This window comes from Salmo salar, chromosome 20 (assembly GCF_965601325.2).
Source record: "Salmo salar chromosome 20, fSalSal1, whole genome shotgun sequence".
Classification (NCBI taxonomy): domain Eukaryota; kingdom Metazoa; phylum Chordata; class Actinopteri; order Salmoniformes; family Salmonidae; genus Salmo; species Salmo salar.
This window is the reverse complement of record NC_138310.1, coordinates 33,327,097-33,335,906: the sequence shown is the minus strand read 5'-3', so window position 1 is coordinate 33,335,906 and position 8,810 is coordinate 33,327,097.

Below are 8,810 nucleotides of genomic sequence, written 5' to 3'. Positions count from 1 at the left end.
TGTTTTGTCCGAGTTTAAAAGTAGAAAGTTTGCAGCCATCCACTTCTTTATGTCTGAAACACAGGCTTCTAGCGAGGGCAATTTTGGGGCTTCACCATGTTTCATTGAAATGTACAGCTGTGTGTCGTCCGCATAGCAGTGAAATTTAACATTATGTTTTCGAATGACATCCCCAAGAGGTAAAATATATAGTGAAAACAATAGTGGTCCTAAAACGGAACCTTGAGGAACACCGAAATGTACAATTGATTTGTCAGAGGACAAACCATTCACAGAGACAAACTGATATCTTTCCGACAGATAAGATCTAAACCAGGCCAGAACTTGTCCATGTAGACCAATTTGGGTTTCCAATCTCTCCAAAAGAATGTGGTGATCGATGGTATCAAAAGCGGCACTAAGATCTAGGAGCACGAGGACAGATGCAGAGCCTCGGTCTGACATCATTAAAAGGTAATTTACCACCTTCACAAGTGCAGTCTCAGTGCTATGATGGGGTCTAAAACCAGACTGAAGCGTTTCGTATACATTGTTTGTCTTCAGGAAGGCAGTGAGTTGCTGTGCAACAGCTTTTTCAATTTTTTTTGAGAGGAATGGAAGATTCGATATAGGCCGATAGTTTTTTATAATTTCTGGGTCAAGATTCGGCTTTTTCAAGAGAGGCTTTATTACTGCCACTTTTAGTGAGCTTGGTACACATCCAGTGAATAGAGAGCCGTTTATTATGTTCAACATAGGAGGGCCAAGCACAGGAAGCAGCTCTTTCAGTAGTTTAGTTGGAATAGGGTCCAGTATGCAGCTTGAGGGTTTGGAGGCCATGATTATTTTCATCATTGTGTCAAGAGATATAGTACTAAAACACTTTAGTATCTCCCTTGATCCTAGGTCCTGGCAGAGTTGTGTAGACTCAGGACAATGGAGCTTTGGAGGAATACCCAGATTTAAAGAGGAGTCCGTAATTTGCTTTCTAATGATCATGATCTTTTCCTCAAAGAAGTTCATAAATTTATTACTGCTGAAGTGAAAGCCATCCTCCATTTGCGAAGGCTGCTTTTTAGTTAGCTTTGCGACAGTATCAAAAAGAAATTTCAGATTGTTCTTATTTTCCTCAATTAAGTTGGAAAAATACGATGATCGAGCAGCAGTGAGGGCTCTTCGATACTGCACGGTACTGTCTTTCCAAGCTAGTCGGAAGACTTCCAGTTTGGTGTGGCGCGATTTCCGTTCCAATTTTCTGGAAGCTTGCTTCAGAGCTCGTGTATTTTCTGTATACCAGGGAGCTAGTTTCTTATGACAGATGTTTTTAGTTTTTAGGGGTGCAACTGCATCTAGGGTATTGCGCAAGGTTAAATTGAGTTCCTCGGTTAGGTGGTTAACTGATTTTTGTCCTCTGACGTCCTTGGGTAGGCAGAGGGAGTCTGGGAGGGCATCAAGGAATCTTTGGGTTGTCTGAGAATTTATAGCACGACTTTTAATGCTCCTTGGTTGGGGTCTGAGCAGATTATTTGTTGCAATTGCAAACGCAATAAAATGGTGGTCCGATAATCCAGGATTATGAGGGAAAACATTAAGATCCACAACATTTATTCCGAGGGACAAAACTAGGTCCAGAGTATGACTGTGGCAGTGAGTAGGTCCAGAGACATGTTGGACAAAACCCACTGAGTCGATGATGGCTCCGAAAGCCTTTTGGAGTGGGTCTGTGGACTTTTCCATGTGAATGTTAAAGTCACCAAAAATTAGAATATTATCTGCTATGACTACAAGATCCGATAGGAATTCAGGGAACTCAGTGAGGAACACTGCATATGGCCCAGGAGGCCTGTAAACAGTAGCTATAAAAAGTGAGTGAGTAGGCTGCATAGATTTCATGACTAGAAGCTCAAAAGACGAAAACGTCATTGTTTTTTTTTTTGTAAATTGAAATTTGCTATCGTAAATGTTAGCAACACCTCCGCCTTTGCCGGATGCACGGGGGGTATGGTCACTAGTGTAACCAGGGGGTGAGGCCTCATTTAACACAGTAAATTCATCAGGCTTAAGCCATGTTTCAGTCAGGCCAATCACATCAAGATTATGATCAGTGATTAGTTCATTGACTATAACTGCCTTGGAAGTGAGGGATCTAACATTAAGTAACCCAATTTTGAGATGTGAGGTATCACAATCTCTTTCAATAATGGCAGGAATGGAGGAGGTCTTTTTACTAGTGAGATTGCTAAAGCGAACACCGCCATTTTTAATTTTGCCCAACCTAGATCGAGGCACAGACACTGTCTCAATGGGGAAAGCTGAGCTGACTACGCTGACTGTGCTAGTGGCAGACTCCACTAAGCTGGCAGGCTGACTAACAGCCTGCTGCCTGGCCTGCACCCTATCTCATTGTGGAGCTAGAGGAGTTAGAGCCCTGTCTATGTTCGTAGATAAGATGAGAGCACCCCTCCAGCGAGGATGGAGTCCGTCACTCCTCAACAGGCCAGGCTTGGTCCTGTTTGTGGGTGAGTCCCAGAGAGGGCCAATTATCTACAAATTCTATCTTTTGGGAGGGGCAGAAAACAGTTTTCAACCAGCGATTGAGTTGTGAGACTCTGCTGTAGAGCTCATCACTCCCCCTAACTGGGAGGGGGCCAGAGACAATTAATCGATGCCGACACATCTTTCTAGCTGATTTACACGCTGAAGCTATGTTGCGCTTGGTGACCTCTGACTGTTTCATCCTAACATCGTTGGTGCCGACGTGGATAACAATATCTCTATACTCTCTACACTCGCCAGTTTTAGCTTTAGCCAGCACCGTCTTCAGATTAGCCTTAACGTCGGTAGCCCTGCCCCCTGGTAAACAGTGTATGATCTCTGGATGATTAGTTTTAAGTCTAATACTGCGGGTAATGGAGTCGCCAATGACTAGGGTTTTCAATTTGTCAGAGCTAATGGTGGGAGCCGTCGGCGTCTCAGACCCCACAACGGGAGGAGCAGAGACCAGAGAAGTCTCGGCCTCCGACTCCGACTCGCTTAATGGGGAGAACCGGTTGAAAGTTTCTGTCGGCTGAATAAGCGACACCGGTTGAGCATTCCTACAGCGTTTCCCTCCAGAAGCCATGAGAAAGTTGTCCGGCTGCGGGGACAGTGCGAGGTGGTTTATACTAACGTTACTATCTGTACTTACTGGTGGCACAGACGCTGTTTCGTCCTTTCCTACACTGAAATTACCCTTGCCTAACGATTGCGTCTGAAGCTGGGCTTGCAGCACAGCTATCCTTGCCGTAAGGCGATCGTTCTCCTGTATATTATAAGTACAACGACTGCAATTAGAAGGCATCATGTTAATGTTACTTAGCTTCGGCTGTTTGAAGTCCTGACGAACCATGTCCAGATAAAACCTCCGGGGTGAAAAAGTTGAATGAAAAAAGTTGAGTGAGGGAAAAAGTAAAAATATACGGTAATGAAAAAGTAAAAACCGTCAGGTAGCAAAGTAAGATCGGCAACAAAACGCACAGCAGCGTAAACAAGTTGCATTCTGTTTAGTCTCAGTACCTGACAGAACTGTAAGTTGATCGTTTCCGTTTGTTATTTTGTCTTTAGTGTTTTTTGAGTTAATAAATATCATAATGAGCACTCAACACGCTGCGCTTTGGTCCCCTCTATACGACGCCCATTACAGAACTGCCCTCCACAACTGGATCAAGCAGCGTGCTCGGAAGGAGATTGATACCTGGCTAGAGAAGGTTAACTGGACTTGGGGCCAAGTAATAGACAGATATCGAAGCCTGCCAGGGAGGCACGAGAGGCTACAGAAACCCAAAGAACATTTTGGGGGGGGGGGTGAGCACATGGAGCAGTCGGCGGAGCCGAGGAGTAAACCAGAGACAATCCGGGAGAAGAAAGAACATTTGGAGAAGGGAGAAATGGGAGAGTTATTGAGTTGGTGGAGGACGCACGTGTTTTTCCCAAAGGAACGTGTCGTCAGTTTGGTGCCACCTGAGTCAGCTCCCCGTACTCATCCTGAGAAGTGTGTGGAAGTTCCGGAACAAGTGATACCGGCTATACACACCAGGTCTCCAGTAAGTCTCAACAGCCCGGTATGTCCTGTGCCTGCTCCTCGCACTCTCCCTCCAGTACGCTTCCACAGCCCAGTTCGTCCTCTGCCTCCTCTCCGCACTCGCCCTGAGGTGCGTGTCATCAATTTGTAAGTCGCTCTGGATAAGAGCGTCTGCGAAATGACGTAAATGTAAAATCAGCCCGGTGCCACCTGTACCGGTCCCACACATCAGACCTCCGATGCACCTCCACAGCCCAGTACGTCCTGTGCCTCCTCCCCGCACTCAACCTGAGGTGCGTGTTACCAGTCTGGCGCCACCTATGCCAGTCCCACGCATCAGACCTCCAGCGACGCTCCCCAGCCCGGAGCCTCCAGCGACGCTCCCCAGCCCGGAACCTCCTGAGACGGCCTGCAGCCCGGAACCTCCTGAGACGGCCTGCAGCCCGGAACCTCCAGCGATGATCTACAGTCCGGTTCCTCCTCCGACGATCCACGGTCCGGTGGTACTAAAGCAGAAGGTGGAGCGGGGGTTACGCCCCAAACCGGAGCCGCCTCCTCTGCTGGAAGTTAAGGTTATGTGGACTGCATTTGAGCCGCCAAAGACAATTGTCACCCTCCCTACACTCCCTTTTTGTTTTGTGGTTTCTTTTGTTGGTTTTGTTAGTTGCATTCGGAGTCTGCAACTTTGGGGGGGTGAGGTACTGTCACGTCCTGACCCTTGTAAGATGTCATTTTCTATAGTAGAGTAGGTCAGGGCATGACAGGGGGTGTTTTTGGGTGGTTTTCTGTTTTCTATTTCTATGTTTAATTATAGGTTTCTATTTCTATGTTGTTGTTTTTTGGGTTGATCTCCAATTGGAGGCAGCTGGTCCTCCTTGCCTCTAATTGGAGATCATATTTAAGTAGGGTTTTTTTCCACCTGTGTCTGTGGGCAGTTGCATTCTGTTTAGTCTCAGTACCTGACAGAACTGTAAGTTGATCGTTTCCGTTTGTTAACCTTGGCGTTGCAAGCACCTTGCTCTACCAACTGAGCTACATGGGACATACTTTTTTCACAAAAGTTATGTGTTCCGTAGGAATGACCCAACTGCAATCCTGAAGCGGTGTTTTAATATTTTTTAACAGCACATGCGATACAGATTTCGAAACATATGGTCCTCGTCTTTCATCAGCAATTAATAATCCTTCAATTAAAAAAGACACTTACTTTAGCAGTTTTGCACAGATCCATACAGCTATGGGTGCATCCAACAAAACTACACTTCCATTACACTTCCCACGCTACGCTCACACAGAGGTGTTCAACGCTAGATAGATAATTAGGTGTTCGCCTCTTGTCTTCCATCTTTTTTATGTAAACAAGCGCTGTAACATGGAGATATGGCCGTGTGGGAACCTATCAAGGTGTGTATCAATTGAACCTTTAACCGCTGATATGAAAGATAAGGTCCTTATGCTTCCAAAACCTTTTCTGCAATTAGCGCATGTTAATGTTCAGATTGAGCATCAGGGCTCTTAACAAAACTACCCCACACGGAAGACGCCTTCGTCCAATGACTCTTATGTGTAATGGAACTGAGAGTCATGATCAAGGGCTATGCCAGACATACAGGAAATTAAATATTCAGAAGGAATTCGTGAAATAGGACTTTTAAAATAGGATTTTTTTTAACCATGGGATTACAAACAGTAACTGAAATAATATCAGCATGTCTTGTTTATAATTTAGATGGTAGTGTCATGACGTGGCCCTCTTTGGGGATAGCAAGTACCATCCACCTCTCTCTGAAACATCCCTCTCTCTCTCACCACCTCTCTCTCTTCCCCCTACACCCAGGCTATGTTATCGCAGGTAATAAATTCAGCCAGAGTGTAGAGAGAGAAGGTTCACAGGAGAACAAAGGAACCTCTTCTCCATCATAGAACTTGAACTGAACAATGTCCATGTTTTGGAGAATGTGTACACGGTCGGGGGAGAATTCAGCTACGAACGGTCCATTTCGTTCAATGTTTGTGAAACTCATGAGAGACAATACAGCCACATTACCATAACTCTGTTTATACAATAATCTCAGTTGTGAGTGTTGCATCTAATTGTTGTATAAAATGAATGAGCCAAGATGAAACTATTTGTGAAATTATGTAATGTGATTTTAACCTGTTATGGCTAGGGGGCAGTATTTTCACAGCCGGATAAAAAACGTACCCGATTTAATCTGATTATTACTCCTGCCCAGAAACTAGAATATGCACATAATTATTGGCTTTGGATAGAAAACACTCCAAAGTTTCTAAAACTGTTTGAATGGTGTCTGTGAGTATAACAGAACTCATTTGGCAGGCCAAAACCTGAGAAGATTCCATGCAGGAAGTGCCCTGTCTGACAATTTCTTGCCCTTCTTGATTATCTCTATCCATTACAGGGGATCTCTGCTGTTACGTGACACTTCCTACGGCTCCCATGGGCTCTCAGAAGGCGGCAAAAAGCTGAATCGTGGCTTTGCAGGCTCTGGCTGAAAAAAAGTAGCGCGTTTGGATAGTGGCTGGTTACAGTACTGTGAGACTCAGGCGCGTGCCCAAGTCGACCCCATGCTTTGTTTTCTTTTGTCTTTTTACCTAAACGCAGATTCCCGGTCGGAATATTATCGCTTTTTTACGAGAAAAATTGCATAAAAATTGATTTTAACCTCTATGGGACCGGCGGGACGAATTCGTCCCACCTACGTAACATCCACTGCCAGCCTGTGGCGCGATTTTCAAAATCTTCAAAATCCTATTACTTCAATTTCTCAAACATATGACTATTTTACAGCCATTTAAAGATAAGACTCTCGTTAATCTAACCACACTGTCCGATTTCAAAAAGGCTTTACAACGAAAGCAAAACATTAGATTATGTCAGCAGAGTACCAAGCCAGAAATAATCAGACACCCATTTTTCAAGCCAGCATATAATGTCACCAAAACCCAGAAGACAGCTAAATGCAGCACTCACCTTTGATGATCTTCATCAGATGACAACCCTAGGACATTATGTTATACAATACATGCATGTTTTGTTCAATCAAGTTCATATTTATATCAAAAACCAGCTTTTTACATTAGCATGTGACGTTCAGAACTAGCATACCCCCCGCAAACTTACGGGGAATTCGCTAACATTTTACTAAATTACTCACGATAAACGTTCACAAAAAGCATAACAATTATTTTAAGAATTATAGATACAGACCTCCTCTATGCACTCGATATGTCCGATTTTAAAATAGCTTTTTGGTGAAAGCACATTTTGCAATATTCTAAGTATATAGCCCAGGCATCACGGGCTCGCTATTTAGACACCCGGCAAGTTTAGCACTCACCATAATCATATTTACTATTATAAAAATGTCATTACCTTTTGTTGTCTTCGTCAGAATGCACACCCAGGACGTCTACTTCAATAACAAATGTTGGTTTGGTCCAAAATAATCCATCGTTATATCCGAATAGCGGCGTTTTGTTCGTGCGTTCCAGACACTATCCGAAATAGTAAAGAAGTGTCGCGCGCTTGGCGCAATTCCTGACAATAAAATTCAAAGTATTCAATTGCCGTACGTCGAAGCATGTCAACCGCTGTTTAAAATCAATTTTTACGTCATTTTTCTCGTAGAAAAGCGGTAAAATTCCGACAGGGAATCTCCTTTTCGGCAAACAGAGGAAAAAATCCCAAAGGCGGGGGCGGTCGGGGTCACGCGCATAAGCTAGTGTCTCTTGATGGGCCACTTGAGAAAGGCGATAATGTGTTTCAGCCTGGGGCTGGAATGACGACATTCTCTTTTTTCCCGGGCTATGAGAGCCTATGGACGACGTGGGAAGTGTCACGTTAGAGCAGAGATCCTTAGTAAATGATAGAGATGGCAAAGAAGTTCCAGAAATGGTCAGACAGGCCACTTCCTGTAAAGGAATCTCTCAGGTTTTGACCTGCCATTTGAGTTCTGTTATACTCACAGACACCATTCAAACAGTTTTAGAAAATTTAGGGTGTTTTCTATCCATATGTAATAAGTATATGCATATTCTAGTTACTGAGTAGGAGTGGTAACCAGATTAAATCGGGTATGTTTTTTATCCAGCCGTGTCAATGCTGCCCCCTAGCCCTAACAGGTTAAACAGCGGTTGACATGCTTCGAAGTACGGTAATGGAATATTTAGAAATCTTTTGTCACGAAATGCGCCATGCTCGTGACCCTTATTTACACTTCGGATAGTGTCTTGAACGCACGAACAAAACGCCGCTATTTGGATATAACTATGGATAATTTTGAAACAAACCAACATTTGTTATTGAAGTAGCAGTCCTGGGAGTGCATTCTGACGAAGAACACCAAAGGTAATCAAACTTTTCTAATAGTAAATCGGAGTTTGGTCAGGGCTAAACTTGGTGGGTGTCTAAATAGCTAGCCGTGATGGCTGGGGTATCTACTCAGAATATTGCAAAATGTGCTTTCACCGAAAAGCTATTTTAAAATCGGACACCTCGATTGCACAAAGGAGTTCTGTATCTATAATTCTTAAAATAATTGTTATGTTTTTTGTGAACTTTTATCGTGAGTAATTTAGTAAATTCACCGGAGGTTTGCGGGGGGTATGCTAGTTCTGAACGTCACATGCTAATGTAAAAAGCTGGTTTTTGATATAAATATGAACTTGATTGAACAAAACATGCATGTATTGTATAACATAATGTCCTAGGTGTGTCATCCGATGAAGATCATCAAAGGTTAGTGCT